Source organism: Onychostruthus taczanowskii, unplaced genomic scaffold, assembly GCF_017590055.1.
Source record: "Onychostruthus taczanowskii isolate IOZ18803 unplaced genomic scaffold, ASM1759005v1 scaffold67, whole genome shotgun sequence".
In the NCBI taxonomy this organism is placed as follows: Eukaryota; Metazoa; Chordata; class Aves; order Passeriformes; family Passeridae; genus Onychostruthus; species Onychostruthus taczanowskii.
Genome location: NW_024504455.1, coordinates 6,890,430 through 6,912,533, shown reverse-complemented (window position 1 = coordinate 6,912,533; position 22,104 = coordinate 6,890,430). Strand labels below are relative to the sequence as shown.

General features: G+C 38.6%; 1 long non-coding RNA gene across 2 annotated transcripts; it reads right to left on the bottom strand.

The window, feature by feature from the left end:
* Positions 1-1,732: 1,732 nt before the first annotated feature.
* Positions 1,733-17,698, bottom strand: LOC121344749. 2 transcript variants are annotated; one of them, XR_005953876.1, is made up of 6 exons: positions 16,605-17,698; positions 15,469-15,520; positions 14,552-14,984; positions 13,266-13,329; positions 10,565-10,620; positions 1,733-2,498 (listed from the first exon to the last, which is right to left on the bottom strand). It is a non-coding gene; the product is annotated as an uncharacterized LOC121344749 (long non-coding RNA). The 2 variants fall into 2 exon arrangements; XR_005953877.1 differs by having other exon boundaries at positions 10,579-14,984.
* Positions 17,699-22,104: the final 4,406 nt, after the last annotated feature.

The following is a 22,104-nucleotide window of genomic DNA, read 5'->3' as shown; positions in this document are numbered from 1 at the left end:
GAGCAAAGGAACCCCTGGGCTCTCCTCCCCTCACAGTCCAAGAGCACCAAAATGTCTCTCCTTCTCCCCCGCCATCAGCTCCTGCTGTGTCTCTCAGTGCCCCACACTTGGCTGTGCCACAGCTCCCTGTGCCCTTTGCTGTGCCAAGGGTGGCAGCTCACAGCCTCTTGTCTCAGGTTTTCACCCAGAGCTGAACCTGCAGCTCCATCCACAGCTGCACCCCGAGCTCCCTGCACCGAATGTGTTCCTCAACATGCCATCACATTGCCATGGCAATACCACCCCCAGGCCACCCTTACAGCCCACCACATTGCTCTGGAAGGATATCTCAGACGTCTAGGCTGAGTTCTGATCCTGCTCAGTGCATCACATAGCAACATGGCCCTGCACTGACCCACAGCAATTCAGGCATCGAGGTGCTATTTTGATTTTTGTGGTTTTGCTCAAGAAGAGCATTTCTGTGTAGCCTAAATTGGACATGGTCACAAGTACTTTGGAGTCTGCAGTTTTGGACAGAGGGAGATAGAGCTTTGGTCAGGAAGAGGGATGAATTGGGAAGCAGGTAGTGAGTGATCCTCTCATGGAGGAAAAGCATTGAGCTCTCGTCTCCTCTCCCAGCAGGTGCCGTGAGGAATCTGGTCACACTCAGCCTGGCTGCTGAGCAGCAGGCCTAGATACTGTCTGCACACTGACAGAAAAAAAGTAAGCTGCGAAAGCAAACAACCAGTATTTATTTGTGTAATTAAAGGAGACTAAAACATGATAGAAATATCTAATCACCACAAGAAATCCCGTAACCAATTTCCAACATGATTAAACTCGCATTGTTGCAAAATAAAGCAATCTAATCAACAGCCTGTGTTCTAATTACGTCTACCTGATCTCAAAATATTTCTGAGCTTGTTTATATCCCCAAGCCCTTTTATCTTGACGCACTGTAAAATCATTTCTAAAATGAATCAGGTAATGTGTTTTTCTTTCTGTGGCAGGTACGGCAATGTGAGCACAGGGAGGTTCAGAGACCACTGCCACGAAGTGATGATTGAAAATCTCAGGCAAGGGGGGGGAGCAATGGAGAGGGAAATGAGAGTGCTCAAGGGGAAGAAATAGGCCTACTCCTGGAAAAGGAAGGAAAACACACCGTATACAAATGAGGATATAACAGACTAACGGGGAGAAGAAAATATACAGTGCAGAAAAGGAAGATAGAGAGAGAGATGAAGGCAGGGCAATCAGAGACACCCAGAAGTAGGATGGAGGTAGTGGAGAGTATTCAAGACTCCCTTAAATTACCAATAATCAGGTTTTAAAAATTCACATTTTAATCTCCTTCTCAGGTTGTACTGTTTTATTCATTTAAGCATTTCCTCAAACCTGATCTTTGCTCTCACAGCTATAGAGTTCAAACAGTTAATGATGGTTGGTCAAGGAGGAGATGAGTGCATGAGAGGTGATATAGGCACACAGCTGAATTGTTAATATTTTAAATTACCTCCAAAAGACAGGGAAGAACAGGGACTTTGGGGAGTGGAAAAACTGTATGTTCCTGTTTCGCTATACAGCAAAGTTAATTACAAGGTTTGCACCACAATATTGGCTTCTGGATGCTACAGCAACATGTAGAATTAACAAGCATGGTGTGGCTGTGGGAAAGGCTACATGCTTCAAATTAGAACGACTAGAAATTGGACCAGCAGACTAAGCACACAAATGACGAAGAGGGAAAAAGAAATGCAGACTTTCAGGGTTTTATTTTCTATTATGAATTCTCACATAAGCCAAACTACTTTAAAAACTACTTTCCCTACATACATACATATTTTACTTCCAGTGTTACTATTTAAATAAATTTTGCCTCCTGGAGTGCTGAAAATCAAAAGGACCTGTAGCACACAGGCAGAGTCCCAATTAGAAAGACTCCAGACAAAATGCTGCACAGTGCTGCCCCTCATTTCTCAGACAACAGGAACTTACCCCAGGTAAGAAAAAGATAAGTCACTTTCAATCAGTGTAACAACAGCAAGGCTATTTGGAAGGGGGAAAGACAAAAAAAATAAGTTTCAACTGAAAAATGAGCAATATTCAGCACTTAAAGTGGAGGCAAACATTACCACATTGTTTTTAACATTCATGAAGATTTCAGATCATTGCTGTGAAACCCTTGCTCCCGTGTTTTCTTGTTTCTTTATGCAGCCAGAATAATAATTCAGAAGAATAATGCAGAAGATACAATAACTCCTTGTTTAACATCCATGGAATAAATTTCACTGCATGAAAGCTTTTTACTCCTCATCTATTTCATTTTAGATCTCTGAGATTTAATGCTTTTCCCATTGTTAGTCACTATTAATGGCAAGAACTCTCTTTTATTGAGATCAGTATCTGGGAGGGTGGTCTGTCCTCACTGAAAAACAGCAGGGTTCTGAAATTTTGGCAGGCTTCCTCTGAAGCACATCTAGAAGCCCTTCAGTGCAAATAGGTATTCAAAGAGGCAGCAGCTGGAAAACAAAAGAGAGAAAAAAAATGTTATTTTGACAATGACCTCCATTCCTAAATTTAAAAAAAGCCAAAAAAACAAAAATAAAACAACAACAACAAAAAAAAAAAAAAATGAAAGACAGAAAAGAGGAAGAAAAGAGGAAGAAATAGAAACCAAACAACAGCTTTGTGAGCTGTTACCAGGAAATGTCATGGATGCAGCCTCAGAGCTAGAAGAGAGGAAAATCTTGGCTCAGATTTTCACATTTACTTTGTACAAGACAGGGCCATGAAGGAAGGTTAAACCAACTTCTTGTATGGACTAATTTGCTTTGTTTAGAACCCACTGTGACAAATACCTGCCTCACAGGAGTTATTTCCCAAGGTCTAAAGGCCTTTGGGTGCCTGATCCAAGGGCAACACCAGGAAAAGCTTGGAGAAAAAATTATTTTGGGAGAATGCCAGCAGATCAGACTAAGACATTCTCCTCAACAAATAAGAGGCAGAAAGAAAATTCTAGCAAAACAAGAAAGGTGACAAAAAAAAAAAAAATTCCTGGGTTAAAATATGAACAAGCCACATCTTTAGAAGAAGGTTAGCAATTCCCAGGAGTCCTTACAAACCCCGTAGCACAGGTTTGGTTTTTGTGTAAGTATACCAGTGGCTATATCACAATACAGAGACATTCAGACGACTTTCATACTAGGGCAGGCCTGATTATAGGCAGAAACCTAATGTTGGCTGCACAAAACTCAGCGTCTAATAATTTACCTTTTTTTCCTCACCCCTTCTCTGGCTGCAGTGTTTATATTACTTAAAGTGCTCAAATCTCATTTGTTTTTGCATATCCCCTCTAAAAAGGTCTCTGAGCTTCCAAGGCTTTGCTGTTTATCCTAACACAGAGACACAGAGAAAGAGGACAATTACAAACTTCCAATTATGCAAAAAAGTTGGTGTAGTTGCTGATGATTTATACGTTGTTTCATCTTTTATAGGTCATCTTAAAAGGTAACATTTAAATTATTTGAGAAATTCTGACTCTTAAATTGGCTGTTTCAATAACGTTATTGCTGCTGACTCCCTCGAGTGCTTGTGCTCTTAGTTTCCTGATTTTAATTATTAATCCACCACCACATGTTGTGTTTCTCTATAGCAGAAGAAAGGTTAATATTCATAACCAGTTTTTTAGGTTATTTTTAAAGGCAGGTGAGGAACAGTGCAGGGGAAGATGGAGGAGGGAATCGAGTTTTAATTACTTGTTAATATTGCTATCTAGGTTGTGGAGCTGATAGCAGCTCTGCTCCTTCCCAGGCTCTTTATGTGCACATCCACAAGCACAGTTCCACCCAAGGCTGAACATCACTCCCTGTCTCTCTGAAATTACCTCTGTGCCAGCTGCTTTCAGGAGCCTCTGACCAGCAGCTTTTGCAATACTGATCTGCTGAAGTAATAATTGAAGGGAAATATTAAAGAATCATCCATAGAAAGGAAAACCTCTACACACATGGAATCTCATCTAATCTTATGCTGCATTAAAATACAAATAAAACAGACTGGCTTCTTTCTCTGGCTGGGAGGGACCAAATCCAATTTCCATGCTGTGAGAGCACAGAGCCTGCTGGAGACCTGAGCTTCTCTCTGCCTTATTCTTTACTGTCTCAGGCTGATTTTTCTCCTGACAAAAATCTGGACTTAAATAACCAGCACAATTTAGTCCCTTCTGCCTGAGTCTCCAAAAAGTGGAAAAGATTTTTCTTTTTTTCTTTTTCCCCTCTACAGAGACACACTGAGAAATCTTCCTTTATATCAGCAAGGATTTCCATCACAGACTCGACTGTACATTTATTATCAGAATGTAATATTTGGTCCTTTCTCCATAATGGGTGCACTCAACTACATCATTTATAGTGAAACCAAAGTGAGAAAGAAAAGAAGAAATTAAGAAAATCCTTCCATGGGCAATCTTTCCTCCATTTTTTTCCTCAGGATAAGGTAAAACCAGTTCACAATTAGGCACATCTGAAACTTAAATCAAAGCTCAGACTTCCCGAGACAGATCTCTATGCATGTCCCTGTATAACCTCCCAGGATTCACATGGGGAGGTTCCTGCTGGGCTACTTGCTTTCATTTTACCCTAAAAATAAAGTTGAAAGTGGACCAACTTGGTACCTTCCTGTCTTTCAAACATAAAAAGGAAATTGACACACACACACACTTTTGTACCATTTTGAGTTCTCAGCCCATTCAAAATAAGACCAGAGGCCACTTGCTTCCATTTCCCAGTCTCTCTCCTCCTTTTGCCCTCAGAAATGAACCACCAGCAGCTACAGGGTATAAAGTCAAGTCTTGCTCAGAATATTAAAAGGAGAAAACTGCAATCTGAAAGGTAACCCAGCAGGTATTTATGGAAGACAGAGTAGGATACCTACTACACTATTAATTTTCCTCATCTTACCAAGAGGTTCAGGATCATCTTTTTAATGAGGAAGCAGCTCTGGATCACCAGCATTATTCAATTCAAATTCAAAAATTAATGTTTACTTGCAACTCCTGCTGTATCTACTCATGCAAAATGCATTCCAAAGCCCATTTCCCCAGGTTCTAAGGGAGTGATTTGACTACAGCCCTGTCATATACATGAAATGCCAATTGCCATCCTGAGAAGAAACCCACAAATTTAACTGAGGAACAATTCATGGAAAGGGGAAAAAAAAAAAAAAAAAAGATATTAATATGTTTTTTGTTACCTTGTAGGATTGCTACAGAATTCCTTTCTACTGAATGAACCTCATGGACACTATAATTGCCACTTTTTTTTTTTTTAATTTCATTTTCAAGCAAAATTTCTTTGCTTTCAGAATTATAAAGCTTTGTTTCACTGCCTGTTAAGACACAGGTAACAGTAGAAAGAAAAATATAACATTTTCAACAGTTTCACTCACCTATATTCACAAGAGGACATTTACCTATTATTCCCTACTGTAAGGATGATGCAAATATTTATTATGCAGTACCATTTGAAAAGTCTTTTTTATGTTCTACATCAAAAAGATGAAGTGAATGAAAACTGAAAGTCTTGCTGCATACACAGGAGATAAAAACTCTAACCTGTAAACTGCACTCTGTTTTAAATTGCTTTTTCAAATCAGAAAAATGATGAAACTAACCTTAGCTTATTCTCTGTCACTAGTCAAAACATGCATGCCTGCCCATGGCTTCATGCAGAAAGCTGAATTTTGACTAAGATTACATAAAGCTAAGACAAAATATCTACAGAGACACTACAGTGATGCTTCTCTGAAAACATGAAAGTGTTCTTTCTGCATTGTCAAAGCCCTCTAGATGGCAATCTTTAGCAAACTTTGGTGATTGCAAACATTTTGGCCTCAGTGCAGTTTACAGTGTTTTCACTAATGTTTTTAAATTAATCTGCTGTAATGACTGTCAGTTTAATGAGTTATTAAAAGATATTCATGCTTTTGTAGTGCAAAGTGTAACAAAAATAGAATAAATAACATTTCGTTTATTGCAAAAGTTCCTAGAGTAAAATATATTTCTCTGTCTGAAGTGCATTGCAGGCTTTAGAGAAAAGCAACAGTATTTGCAAGCAATTAAATATTTTCTGGAAGAGGACACATGCCTGCAAAGATTATAGTAACCCATCTTCTTCCTGAACTAAGGTCTTTATAAATGAGAACTTCACTGAGTTTGAATAAGTTTCTCTGGTAGGGATTCTCGGAATGGTTTTACAAGCAGAACAACTTGTAAACAAAAGGAAAACCTGCTGCTAGGACCCCTGCTTAGCCTTACATCAGAATGCTGCATTAATTTGTAGTAGGCCTACAAATGTCAGTCTCATTAGATGAGCAAACACAAATTCCTGTATAACTCAGCTCTCTGTTACAGCTCCATGGAGCCCAATAACTTTGCAGAAGTAGATCCCAGCAGTGAGGCAACGTGTCTGGGAAAGGGCAAATCAGAGAGATTCTGACCGTCACTGCCATTAAATAAGATGGCAATCTCCAACATCAATCCACACACGACACATAAACACACATGGACTGGGATTCTTCTGTGCCAATTCAGCACATGACCACTGGACCCAAACAAAGGGATTTCTGAATTCCTGACCCACACAGAGATACCTGATAATAATCTGGAGCATGTCTCCAACCCTACATGCTTTGCTAAAGAATGTAGATGTTTGAAGCAGACTTGAAAACCTAACCCCCACACCCGAATCATTAGTTAGTTAGTTTGATTCAGTAAGTACATATGTGTTTCATTTAGTTTTTAAACCCCCAAATTAAGCCATGTATTCCCTCTTGTCTGTATTCTACCAGATGGATGCTACCTCATGCCTTATGCAGAATACCACAGGAAAAAAGAAATTAACAAATGCTATATAAAAGAGGAACAAGCCAAAAATATCCTGGGGTTATTTCAAACTCCAGCAGTTTTTTGCAGGTGTTCTGGGCTTCAACAGCACAGTGAGACTTTTTCATTCATGTTCTGCCTGCTTCCTGGAAAACAACACTGATGTGAATATCCCAGCTAAAGAAAACAAACCCCAATGTATATTTCAAAGGGAGAACTGGCTTTATATCCTATGGATTATTATATAGCTGTGCTCACAAACTGTGCCTAGGCATCTGAGGCATGTTGAACTCTTCAAGCATAAACAGAGCCAAGAATATTTATAGTTCTATTCTGTCATAGTGGATGTTACGATTGGACAAATAATAGGGCCCAAGGTGACATACTATAATATTAATAGAAGGGCAGAGGGAGAAATTACCAAACTAAAGTGCTTAGAAATCTACAACCTACAGCAAGAACACCCAATGTCATAAGAAAGTCATTCCAGACTAAGAACACATGGATTCAGGTTCCTTTTAATCATTTTGTCTATTGTGTACTCTGTTTTATGATGGTTTAATTGTAGCTGTACTTCAAATGTGGTGCACTGATGGGGGACAGCAGGGGAGCATTAGGCGTAAAATTTAACTGCAAAGCTCAATGCAATCCTAATTATGGTGCTGCTATGACACCTCCATAATTACTCATTCTTATCCACTGGCTCTACTAAAATAATTCACAAGACAGAAAAGCAAGCTAAGAATGCCAGCATTGTCACTGCAGTCCAACACTACACAGGACTAAAACATGGTGATGCTTGGCTTTTCGACACCCACATTCCTCCACAAAATTTACAGGAGCCTTATTTTAAGCTCTGAGTTCCTATACAATTCAAAGATCTTCTAAACTAGCTAGAAGGAAATGTGGAAGAGAGAAGTGTTTAAAATTTCATCTTTCTCAGACATCTCTGTGTGATATGTGTTAGCTGTTTTTATTCAGTCAGGATCCACAGCCCTGCAGGACTTGGGAACCTTTTTAACACAGGCAGGCAACTTACACTTTCCTTTCAAAAACCCACTAGAAATAGAAGTGGAAGTCGTGCTGCTCTTTTTTTTTTTTTTTCTTTTCATAACAACCAAGGAGCAGAGCATTTCATTCATGGACAAAATAAATAAGCACCACCATGCCTTTGTCCCTCTCTAGACCAGGCATGCAGTGACAGGGCTGGCATTCTCAGCTTGCTTCCTGTCTTGTGAAACACTCAGCAGAGATGGTGGATAGGGAAGAGTGATGATAAATGTGTCATAGCAGTGCAGTAATTAGGATTGCACTGGGTTTTGCACTTGATGGGAAGCATGGATCAATCTTGAGTCCTCTCTTTGCCTGGGGAGTGCCCTTATCACAGGGCTGGGGAGACAGTCCTTCACTTTTTTTTCAAAGGCTGGCCAATCTAGCCTCCAGCTTCACAATTAGGAGACTTTCATGGGAAAGGACAAGCAAGGGTCTGCCTTCCTCAGGCAGAGAATCACTTAAGACTTCGTCCTTCACATCATAATACAGAGATATGTATCAGGTCTGGGGAACCTTCTCAGTGCTTACTCTTCCTCCAGATACCTTTATCACATGACGGAAGCTAAATCAAGCCTGGAGAAATAATATAGGTATGTATTCACAGCCTTTCCAGCATCATGTCTATTCTGTCTATTTATTGTTTTACAGTATGTGTCTCAAAAGATCATCAGAGTTGGAGGAGCTACAAAACTCCTGATAACCTCTAACACGCACTCTGGGGTGTGAAAAAAGGCAGCAGCCTCTTCTATCACAGAAAGGTTAGAGAGCACTTGTTTTGGCTGTGCAGAAAAGGTCAAGGACAATTACCAAAACTCTCATTGCTGATATTTCAGTCTTTCTGCCCTCCAATTTTAGAGCAGCTTAGACAGTGTACAAAATCATTATTGGATCATGACGCAAGAGATCTTTAAATTTTAACAAGAGAGATACAGATTTCCTTTAGTACTGACAACTCCAAGTCATACAAAAAGTCTGAAATAAAAAGCTTTAAGAACTTTTGAAACAGTGAAAAATCTACACAAAATTTTGAGGGTTTTTTTTTTCATTTTTAAAAGGAAAGACTGTAGAATAAAAAAATAATTAAAAAAAAACCAACAACAAAACAAACAAAAAAAAACACCCACAAAAAAACACCCCTCCAAAACATACCTGAAACCAAACAACAACAACCAACAACAACAACAACATACAACTGTGAATCTGAAATGAGACACCACTTACTGCAAGAACATCAAATAAACACTAAGTTTGCAACCCTGTCCCTGCTCAGCTCATTCATTTACTGAGTGCAAGGTTGGTTGATAGGTACTGACAGCAAAGGTTAGATCAACTTCCCAATCTGCTGGAGGGTGCTTAAAGGATTAGTACCAAGGGACTTAATAATATTGAAAATACTGGATTCTCTCTGCTATTCTAGGTTTTTGCAGGGAGCTTCTTTCCTTGGCCTACACAATATTAAAATAACTAATCAAAGGTAAAATCAGGTACACTTTTCATTTCCTGATTATTTACTGGCTGATTTCTGAAAATTGAGACCCTTTTCACATAATCAAACTTTTAAACCAGTCAGGACTCAGAAGGCACAACCACAAATCCATATATATTCAATAAAACCAGAATATGCATGTTGACTCTAAAGATGAACTGGTTTTTTTTCCACAGTAATCATATTTAAAGTAACCAAAAAATTTTCTTCCTAACCAAAATTTTTGCTTAAAAAAAATCTACATCCACATTCTGTTGTATATGTATTTATATATATATAAAAACACATATATATGTGTGTGCGTGTGTGTCTATATATATATATATTTTTACACATATATATGTGCCATTTGTGTTCCCTGAGGAGTTTTCTAAACATGATTTAAAATTCAAAGCTTTCTCTTCATGACCACTGACAAAGAAAGGCAAAGGAAGTTTCAGTGCTTCACTTCCCTGAAGTCAGTTGAGGATTCACCTGCCTGCCTACCAAACATACATCTGTAATGTACAGGGTATGTGACAGCTGGTCAAATAGACTTTTATAGCAGCACAGAAGTGGAGGTTTATTCAGAGTGTGCCCGATCTCAGCTGAATTTAGAGGTCTAAGATAGACTAGAGGTCTTAAAATCCAGTGAAATACTTCTGCAGCCCATTTGCTGATCCATCCCACAATATGAAAAATGACATCAGATTTCCATTAATTACAGAGAGCAAATAAAAATCAAATGTCTTCAGAATACAAACCAACAAAATATTCTGGGTTCAAGTCCACCTTGCTTTTTCTAAAGATCTAAAATCCAATTATTGCATCATCCATTAAATTGCATATTTACAGCTCTCCTGATTCAAAATGCATGGAGAAATCCAAAGCTAACTAAATTTTCTTTACTTTCCAAAACACAATTTCTGATCTGAAGACAAACATGGAACACAGCAAACCACAAAGGGATCTGGCTGAAGGAGCTGTGGAAAATTGGCGTGAGAAAGGCTAATGGAACACAGGCCTAAACAGAGTCATTCTGCATCAGTGCAATATGAACATTTCAAAAGCAAAGACATCACTAAGAAAGGTTTTATAAATATGTACCTAAAATGGAAAAAATCCTTGAAAATGCATATTATTAATCAATTATTTTTCCCCTGTAACAGTCTGGGGAATATCAGACTAACCTAGTGCTTGTTACCTCTTATCCAGTCCTTCCTGACAGGCTTACAAGTGACCACACCTGTAGCAAAGAGAATTGCAAGGGAGAGGTTAGAGATTCATACAAACATCTTCAGGTAAACACAGCACAAAGAGAAGAGGGATTTAAAAGTTTGGAAAAGTTTTCTATTTACAAAATGAACATCCACATTTCATGTAAAGTTTTCTATTTCGTTATTAGTGCTTCAGAGATAAAAGGTAAAATCCCATAAGAAAACTCGTAAATCTGAGTTGTTTTGCGAATACAAAAGAGAAGCATGTTTAAATATTCCTTAAGTGGGAAAAGAGCTTTCTTCCTGGTGTCAAAATGTTCATCTGTATCAGAAAATGGATAATCATAGTTGTGTCCACTGCTATTTATTCAAGAAAGAAAATTAGGTGCACCATAGGTAGGTAATTGTGTCTTCTGTAGGAACAAGCCAGCCATTCTTCTCACCCTTTAACAATCCATCACAACTTTTTTTGCCATCAGCCCAAACCACCAGCTGAGGGGATTTTGCTAATTAACTACAAGTTGCAAGGTGAAAAATTCAGCCATCAGGTTGTTCCTTCTTTTCCTAAGTAATAATATAATCAGAACATGAAAATGCTCCTGTTGGCTTCATCTTATATTCTTATGCAAAACAGTTATTTAAGAACCAGAGTAAATATTGAGAGTATTAACTAGTAAAGCTAATGGATGATAGAGGCCCCATGAAGCTAAAAGTAATGCCAAAATGCTCCAGCAAACAAGGCCATTAGATTTTCCACCCACTACGCTGCCAATAAGGCAAATACAATGATTTCATTTATCTAAATAACTGCTGCTAGTCACAGATAATGGCAGCTTAAGCTACTCAGTGTGCAGTAGGCCACTTGGAGAAACAAAACAAAAACAAAGCACACTGCAGAAGAATAAAACAATTGTGCAGTTGCGTGTCTGGGCTGTGACAGAGAGTGCCCATTATTCCTGGCTACCAGAAGGAGCACGCAGGTGAACAGATAACTGCCTGGATAAACAAATGTTCATAACACAGCTCACACGTTGACAAACTGGCCCACAGACCAAACCTGCACAACCTTGAGCATAAGTAGGCTCTTTCTTTTTCTTTTTTTTTTTTATTCCTTTTTCATGCCTGCATGTACCAGATAAAGTCACAGGACTCCCAGCCAGCGACTAGAACAAATGAGCTGGTTCAAAGGGCTGTTGTGAGGCGCTCTCTCACCGTACACAAAGTGCCATTTTTCCTTTGCGTGCTCAGTGCCATCTCTAATCCAAAGCAATTGCCCTAAGGTGCCAGACACATACAGAACGAGACAGCCAGCAACAGCAAGAAGCATCAATCTGCCTCCTCCAGATACTAAATGTTGCTGGACTGAAAACTCGTGCTTTATTCTGCCTGTGTCCCACCAATTCCAGAAGAACTCATAATAATCTCAGCTGTTGCTCCTCAAATCACCACAGTAATTCTGTAATGAATGTGTCACTAAGGAGGGAAAAGTCATCTAGATTTACTCAGCAAAGAATATAAAAAGGGGGCTTTAATTACAAACAAGATGCTTTATTTTCAGGCAGTTCACAGTTAATTTTTTCACACTGCCACCGCAGGGAAGATGTTTTAGCTGATCAGCAAGCAGACCTTGAGCCACATGGTTTACAGTGCAGAACTTCAGTGTAAATGGAAGTGGTGGCTGATTTACACTCTGCAGCTGAGGGCAGTAACTTTCTCAGCCAAACCACACGAGCTATCCATGCTCATGTAGAAACCCAGGGGATGGAGGGAAGTGTGGAGAGGAATTATCAATAAATGTTTCCAGCACTGTTTTCCAGAAGATGGTGGACTCCGTGTCATGCTCTGAAGTGAGCAAAATAATGGAAAAAACAGCAAATGGACTGGGTGTTGGTTTCTCAGGCTGCTTGTCAAAGGGCTCTGAAACCTCACTGATGCAGCCCTGAGGCTAGAGAAATTAAATGAAATATTGAAAAACATTCAAACATGTTACAGCAAAACAATATTGTGGGCAACAAAATGGCTCAGCTGGTATCTCGTCCTTGATGAGCAGGTACTCTGGCATCCAGAAGGGCAGCGTAAGGTGAACCTTGAAAACTCCATCAAAGAGCTTTGGCTTGGCTCTTTTCTTGTCTCTGCCTCGGGGACTAACAGATTCAGTGGTACAGAAAAGAAATTAACATTAAGAAGCTTGTGAAGAAAGATTAGAATCTAGAATATCACTACTCACATAAGATAAGGCTTAGAAGGACAAAGGTAAAACAAAATTATCAAACAACTGTTCTGTATGACTGAGGAAATACCATCTCACCAGAAGAAGCTGCAGCATGGGAACAGCAAAACATTTTCCACCCACTGAAACAAGCTGGTTTTCTCCCACCAGTAACAGCATAAAGATAATTTAGATTAAAATAACTGGAGAGCATTTTTTAATACAAAAACAATAAAGGAAGGACTGTCCATCTGCGGGCTGAGGTGGAGCTGAACCAGAAGCACCCAGGCATGGAGGAAGACCACCAGCAGACCCCACAGCCTGGGCTTCTGCCTCAGAGCAGGAAAAATATCTTCCACTCAATGCTCAGCTCCAGGGCCCAAGTAACAGCTGGTGGAAAAAGACATGGTGCAGCTAAACTGCTCTGAAATTATCTCAGGACAGGTGCTCTTCTCAAATATTTACCTTCTGAAGTAGCAGAGGCTGTGACCAGACGTAAAGCTTTGAGAAGCAGCTGGGCTCACACGTGCTTTACAAGGAAAGGACCAGAAGTCAGCATCAGTGCAGGAGAGAGAGCAAAACACAGCTTTCTTTTGTTCAAAGTACCTGATTTCAGTCATGCATTTGCAGCACTACCACCAGACCTGACCTTGAAAACATCACTTCCTTGCTCTGCTCCTTTGCATTTCCACCTGTTCAGCACCTGGAAGCATGCTTTTAACCTGCAACTTGTCATAACTGAACTTGATACATTCAATTTTGATTTAAAAATCCATATTTTATGTCTCTCACATATACAGTAGAAGCACTGGCCTTATTTTTTAAAGGAACACTTGACTCCTTTGTTTTAATTGTACAAGGTGTACTTTTCCCCTATTAATAGCTCTATAATGTAGGATTTAATTTACTTTCCACCATTTTACTTTTAATTATTACCAGACTCCTAAGCAATAAACAGAAGAACCATATTGATGGGACAAGCCTTTTAAATGATGGGACATAACAATTATGAATTACAACTTAAAAGTCCCTAGCAGCACTTTTTTGCTATAAATACTGGCTGACTTCAAAAACTTCAAAAGGAAAAGACTAATATTGTACAACAGTCAATTAATTAGATATACTGCAGATACCTTTCTAAATTAATTTAATTATTAATAGCACAACTCTCAGATTTAAATTCTGACTCAAGTGTTAGCATCCATATATTTTTTTTTTCAAGGATGAATATATCAGATTGCATGGGCCACTTAATTTAATTGCAAATTATTTTCTCTGCTATCATGTGGTCTATTGTATGTTGAGTTCACCTTAGTGCACTTATTCAGACAGCTGTGCTAGGTGGCAAAACTTTAAATCATCCATAAAAACAAACAATATTTTGCATTTCTTCTCTCTGTTCTCTGTTATTTTCTGTGGAACATGTCAGAATTTTATTCATAGTTTAAATAAAATGATTGTAAAATAGCACGCCTGTCACAAGCAAATCAAGAGTGTCCTTTTTAAAGACATGAAAATGCTTAGCATCTTTCTGTTCTAATCCCAAGCATGTTTGGGGACTGGTAATTTCTTTTCAGAAGGAATGTCTCCACAGGTAGGGAAGTTGTTTTGTCAGTTCTGTGAAAGAGCTTTTAATTACCTGCATTTAATTGAGTCTTGCACATAAACATTGGGAAACAATTTGTGAGGTTTTCTGAGTCAACAACATGGTTCACACAATAAATCATTCTTTCTCTCTGTACTTAACTCACATGCTGTCTTTGAGCCAGGCTTTGTTGGTGTTCCAGGTTTTTTTTCTTTTCAGGGATTAGGAAAAGCACAGAGAAAAAATCTTCTGGTCCCAATTGTGTGGCATGGAGCAGGTTTGGGGTCAGAACAGGACAGCTCCATTTTCTTCTCAGCTGCACCAGTTAAACATTAGGAGACTGGACAAGCCTTGTCACCCTCAGTTTGGCATTTGCATTGAAGTGGAGACAAGTATTTCCCATTCCTGTTGCAGTTTTCTGAGAACTGAAAACACAAAACCCGCACATGGGAACACAATGCCTCGTGACTGCTTTGCAGAAGTTCAAACACCAATTTGGGCAAAGATGAAATAAGGCCTGCATTTTCCAGTTTGCTTCTGTTTGCAAATTGGATTAATCTCAGCAAAACCCACTGATTTCCAACTGTGGCCACGACTTCCTGCAAAGATAAAGGGAAGGAAAGACATGACTAAATGCTTGAGAAAAAATCCAAATATTTGGATTGCAGCAGAACCCAGAGGTCCCAGATAAAACCAGCAGAAAACTGCCTCTGTTCTGATGTGTTCCTCTCAGGGATAGGATGTGGGAAAAAGAGTAGCTGTAGTACTATTTAGCTAATTAGTGTCTTAGTTTGCTCTTTGTTTTACACAAGACGTGAAAGGTTTTCTGTGGACAAATCAGAGCACAGAGTACACCAAGGAGAAAATGCTAAACATTTTAAAGACCTGACTGCACTGGCTGATACTCTGGGCTCCAATGTCTTCATAAATTGATAAGAGTGATCCTGCAGCGAGGAAGACTTTTACTGAGTTGTTATTTCAGTCCGTGTTTTCCAAGATAAATAAAATCCAGAAATATACTGCAGAATGAAGTGGTGGTGTGAGTTTCTGCAAGCAAAGTCACGGAAATCACTGACCACTCACCCTTGACAGATCCTTCCTCCTGATCCTTGGCTCTTGTCCCTGGGAAATTCTGCTACAAAGGAAGGTTAAAACAAACATATATCACTAATGACAGAAAAGATACTCACAAAGCTGACACAAGAGAGTGGTACTGATGTACAGGTAATTCTGGTCTCCTGAAAAATTGACTAAATTCCTTATGGAAATTTTAAGGCATACTCCTTGGGAAAAAAATAAATCCTATGGAGACAGACAGAGAGAATACTAATCACATTTCTTCTCCCTAGCCATAATTAGTAGGGAATATTTGCCTTGAAACAATCTCTTTTTCTCCTTCATTCATTTGATCAACTGCTTATCCCTCACCTGGAGCCATAATCTCTTGTCTGAAGCTTCATAATCTTCTGCACTGCTAAAAGGATTAGGTATCCAGGTGAAGCCTAAACAGCAGGAACAGATGATCACACAGGAAACAAACACTATTCTGATTTTTCAGATGGCACTTTTCCCCACAGTAATTAGGTAAAAAGAAACTCTAATCACCACTGCCTCTTAGAAAGAAAAGAAGGAACCCTATAAACATATAGAAGGAAAAAAAAACCAAAAAAACCCAACACAAACCTTAAGACATAGCTTTTTAAATAATTCTCCCCCAAAGTAAAACTGCATAAAATTACAAAATGAGTAATATTAAAAGAGAATAAGAAGATTAAGGAAAAAAAAAAAAAGAGACAGACATTATTCTAATGCTTTAACAATTTGCTGCAATCTTTACAATGCAAATATTTTATATTCTGAAAACAGATGTCACTTTATCTGAGCTTCTGAAAAAACTGGTGAAGCTGAACTGGGGGTGGGAAGGTAACATTTTCTGTCTGTAGTTTTCACTGGGCAAGACTGACTCTGCCAGTGTACAGCCCACAAACACATGCTCATTTCTTTTATAAATTTATAGGGCATTTCTTGCCTGTGACTTGTTTTAAAGCCAGGACATCCATTAAGGTTAAGCACTCTGACTGCATGTGATCATTTAAAAATGCATGAAGAAAAATTTTGTAAAATTCAATATGTACTTAATTCAAAATTCAACATTTGTAAAATTCAAAACTCAAAACTGTAGGATCTAAATCCAGCCAGTTCATATCTTTTTGACACACCTGATATTGGAGACTTTTGTTGCTTGCCATTTCACTCTTTTCCAACTAGACTTCTGACGTTAGGGTCAAATACAGCTGAAACTAACTGGAAAATTTTCAGTAATTGCTTTGGTTGTCTAAATATGTGAGAAAACAAAAAAAAAAATTAAATGCATTCTGCTCTTTCATTATATCTAGGTATACAATAAGTTTTACAAAAAGCAAACAATGGCAGATGAATATGACTTTTTTGGTTATTCAGTAGTGCTTATATGTGGGAATTGGATGAAGTGCCAGCATCACCTGGAAAATGAAGCCACTAGAGAAGCAGAAAACAAAGTCAATCTATTCAAAACCAGATAATTCTTCATGCCTCCCATCTTTGGTTCAAGTAGGTGCTCCTACTTACCAATCTACCAATATTGTCTGTGCCTAATAGTGTGTTAATTCCTTCCCTGGCAGTTTAAGGAGCAATGGATCTGCTTCAGATCCATTGCTCTCCATCAGGAACCTATGGAGATTTACAGGAAGTCAAGCAAGCCAGCCAAAACCTGTTCCCAAGAAGTGCAGTGTCCCTTTCATCATGTAGGATAGATTTCAGTGAGTGAATGGACATAACAAGGTTGGAAAGGTTGTTAAAAATCTGCAAAAACTCCAGTCCAGTGTAGATTGGGTTAACAGATTTTTACTGGTGGAACCAGGCCCTTCTGTGCTCCTGCCAGCAACACAGGGGCAGCTTCTAGAGAGCTGTCAAAAGATTCTGTCCAAGCAGACAAAACTCAGCACCTGAGCCAGGGGAGATGATATTTGCCTACACCTACATTTATTCTGAATGGTTATTTAAAGTCTGATCATTTGGCAAAACTCACTGAAAAATAACAGCCACACAGAGTCAAACTTCGCCTGGCAGTCCTGTCTATTACACTGTTACAGACAACTACAAACCCTTGTTTTCGGGCAGAGATATCCATGGAAGTGGGAGCAAAAATTCAGCAGGGTTTGGGCCAGACAGAACACGTGTGCTGATTCTGTGGCAAGGATTGCCTCTGGTGGTGTTACACACTTAATGTTAAGCTGAATTTGAAAAATGCAACTCATTAACTTGAATTATGAAAATAATGCAAAAGGGCACACACGAGAGGATTTTTTTCCCTTCCCCCCCTCCCTTTTTCTCCCCCCATTTTGCTTTTCTCTGAAACCACTACCACTCTTCCAGGAGATGTATACACTGGCTGGAGGTTTCCAGGGAAAGTTACCCTACCTAAGACATTTGTTGTGATCTGAAAACCCCTCTCAACTCCAGCTGTGGCCAGGGGCAGAGGAACAACAGTGAGCAGGGTTTGCCATGCAGGCAGGCACAGGGCTGGGCTCATTCCTCAGAGCAGCCTCGGGCCATTGACCTTGAGCAAAGCTCATCTCTTTCCTTCATGGAATGGAAAAATGACTTAAAAGGCAAAAACCAAGACTAAAAAAGGTATAATATGGAACAGCCTGCTTTTTTTTTTTCCCCTCCTTCACATTTGTATTCATTATTCTAACCACAGCATGTACTAGAAGAGCCTAGAATCTAGGGCAGGTGCTTTAAATGTCATACATAACTCCAATCCACTAAATATCTCAGAAAATTGGAACACCATCACAGTGATTGCTCAGTCACTAATTAACAATGAAGGACAAAAAATCACTGCAAATGTGCTATTTGGCCAAGAATTGACTAAAAGGTAAAGTGTGGAAAAGAAAGTATGTGTGTGTTAATGGAATATGCAACATTTGAGAGCTGTAAGCACCTGGGGAGGGCAAAAAGTTATGCTTTCTTAGACAACCTTAAATAAGAATGAAAGTCACAGAAATTAGGGATAATTAATAATTGGCAACAAAAATAGGTTTTTTTGAGTAACAAAGGTTTAAAAAAATATTTGTGTGTAAACACCACAGAGTTAAGGTATCAGTTTCTTCAAAAGAACTTAAATTTAGGTTGAGCTTTATGTTAAATATTAGCCATTCTGACCAAATTAATCATCTATGGTACTCAAAGAAGAAAGTGTTAAAGATGGATATGCCATAGATGTGAGCTGTTGACCAAGAACTTGTAAGTTGATGAAAATAAGAATCTTTTAAATATTACAGCTTGAACACATTTTTGACACAGTTTGATAACTTATTGGTTAAAAGATAACAAGTGAGAAAGAAGTAGAGTACGCTAAAAAATAAAATTATAGTAGGACAATGTGACTTTTATATTCAATGCTTGCACAAGATAAATTTACTAAAACTATCAGATTTATGTTTCTAGAGAGGGGATATTCAGTACTGTTGTACATCAAGTAATATTTCTTAGTAAAGAAGAAAGAACCAGTGTTCCTATTGAATCTCAATTGATTTGTGCTGTGTTGCTGCCAACACAGACAAACACAGGAGATTAGTAAAAGGAGAAAATGCTTATTTTATATATAACTGGATCAAATGTGATCCATCATCCATGAAGGCACAGACTGTGCACCTCAGCTGAAACTGCTCCTTGCAGCCATCTGGTCTAGACCATCACCTGGCCAGTCTGGGCAGTTTGTGCCTGCCAGGTGCTCTGATGCCTCTCGGGTGCTGTTTGGGAATCACCTCGTGCTGTTTTGGGGCACAGTCAGGGAAAAAGGTGGATGAAAACAACAGAAGAAAGAACAAAACAGGCACTGGGGCAAAGTAGCAAGAAGCTCTCCAGGGTACAGAGCTATGATTTTCTCTCTTTCAATAACTCCAGCTGATCTGCCAAAGTCAATTTAACTCTCCTCCCTGTCTTCAGGTGCTTTGGTTTTGGGTTTGGTGTTTTGGTTCTGTTTTGGTTTTTTTAGTGTTTTTTTTTTTTTTGTTGGTTTTTTTTTTGGTTTTTTTTGTTTTTGTTTTTTTAAATTTTTTTCTCTTTTTTTGGTTGATTTTCAGTTCAGGGGGAGATAGGGATGTTTTTCTGTTTGTTTGTTTGTTTTTTGGTGGTTTTTTTGTTTTTTTAAATTTTTTTCTTTTTTTGGTTTTTTTTGGGTTTTTTTTGGTTTTGTTTTGGTTTTTTTTGGGTTTTTTCTGGTTTTGTTTTTTTAAATTTTTTTTTTTTTTGGTTGTTTTTAAAATTTTGATAAAAGATATGATAGAAGATTTTTACCATTTGATTCAGGTAGGTTCAATTAATGACCTGGCACCTTCAGTCAACTAATTCAGAACGTGTCCTCCTTTTCTTCTTCTGACTCACCCACAGTCCTAAGTACAGCTCATAATTTCATCAAAACTCTTGTTGTCCTGGTTAACTTCGATGTTTCCAATTACTTTTTTCTGATTTCATTTGCCTCTTTGTTTTTCCTTTCACTCTATTCTCTCTGTACTTGCTCTAAGTAGTAGCTTAGGTCCTTAAAATCATTGCAGTAGTGAAAGTGATACCTGGAATGCCTATTCAATAACATAGCTGCCCTGCAAGGACTGCTGGATTCTGACCAACTCTGATGAAATTCAGCCTAGTTCATTCTGAGAGCACACCCACAGGCTGCAAATGAGATAAAAACACGTGTGCTGAGGATGTTGAGATGTAATAACACTGATAATGTTACACAGGCTAACATCTTAACAAGGATTCAGGGAGATGTACAGGGAACATTTGAGGAAAAGGACACAGCTGAGGGAAAACAAGGAAGAGGCCAAGCAGCTTTAGTTCATATCTACTCTAGATGGAGTAGGAGAACTAAATAATCAAATTCCAGCATCTTAAATCAAAGCACTGGAAAGCTGAATTTCTAGTTTTTTACATTAAAGTTATATTGCTTGTTAGCTCAAGTGTTTAAGCCCTTTTCTTTTTTAGTTCAAAAATGTTAAATTTTGTAGTCCATCAATCAAACCGTCTCAGAGTTGTTACTGGAGCTAAAAAACCTCATAAGGGAAAAAAATTAAAAACAAATTAATGTGAGAAGATGAGATAAATCAAGTAGTGAAGTCAAGAGTAAATTATCAAAAAGATCTTTTATCAAAAATGAATAATTTTTTTCTACTTCAAGAGTAACCCATTAATTTTATTCCCCCCACTCCATTCCTTAGCATGACTGTAGTTCAAGCAGCATAATATAAAAATAGGCTTATTAAGATATGAAATATGTTTAACTCTCATCATAAGCACAACATTCCTTTAAAATTTAATTAAAAAATATATATAAGTCAGGAGAGCATAAAAGCATTTACACTTTTCAATAATTAAGGGCAAAAACGCATCTATAATTAGCAAATGGTAAGCAAAAGTGAGCCAGAAATAAATGTCCTGGGTTGGATTTGGCAACTCTGACAGTACTCTGACTGCTTTCATTGACCTTAAAAGAGCTTTTGCAGCATTTCCTACAGAGCAATTCCAGGGATGTTTTTCAAAAGACAGGATGTAGGAGGTCCAGTGTGATTTGATATCAATCAGGCAGAGTGATTCCTTGCATATCTGTACACGTCACGTCTACATGACACAGAGCTCCCTAGTCCTGAAAGAAAAAGAGACACAAAAAGCATAATATATTCCTCTTTAAGGCTTTTATCTCACTGGCATCCCTCAATGAAGCAAGCTCTTAAATCCCTGTCTGGAATGGCCAAAGAGAAGAGATGGGGCATGGCAGCCCCTCCCTGACACAGGTGTACGACTGAATCCTTTGGCAGTGGCTTATTCCATGTGCAGACTTGTTCATTTTGCTTGTTCACTTCTGCACGATCCTGTGCATCCCTATTCTCTCATGGGATAATCACCAGATGAGGAAGCACCAAAGCGTCCTTAGGCCAAGGCTTCATGGTGCTAAAGGAACATCCAAGGGCACTGCCAATCCCGAAAGGAAGAACCTGAGTGACAGATTCTGATCCTGGGGAATCGGCTGCAGAGGTTATCAAACATTATGAGATAACTGGCACAACAATTTCAGGGATTCTGGGAACTCGATGAAAGAGCTTGCAATAAAATAACAAGGTAAATCACAGCAGAGCAGATTGGGGATGCAGCAAAAGTACTGATGGGGAAGGCAAAGTAATAAAGATGAAAGAGTTTGCCAGTCATTATCAGCTCTTGTTAGATTATTATTTGTCTGAGATACCTATATCTATATCTCAGGAGCTGTAGGAACCTAAATACCATTTCATAATTCATACGCAGCCTGAGAGGTAGGCAGAATTTTCAGGCAAATTTACAATATTAAAACACTTCTTCAAAATCAGTATACTGAGCCTTGAATCCTGCTTTCCACTTCATGTAATTCTGATGCTAATTACATCTGGTAATTACATTTCTGTGTCACAAAGACAAAACCACAGCTTTAAGGAGGAAATAGAACAGTTGTCATCAATCTAAAATTTGTGATCCCAGAACTTTCCCAACTGACCTTAAGGGAACCCAGTTCAATGAAAAATTCAAGAGAATCTACTGAACAAACAAAAAGCACTGAAACCACTTTAGCAAGAGCATTCAGGATTACACAGACTCTATTGCTGCTTTAGCAAGTTGTCAGGGCAACAACTTAATTTCACTTAA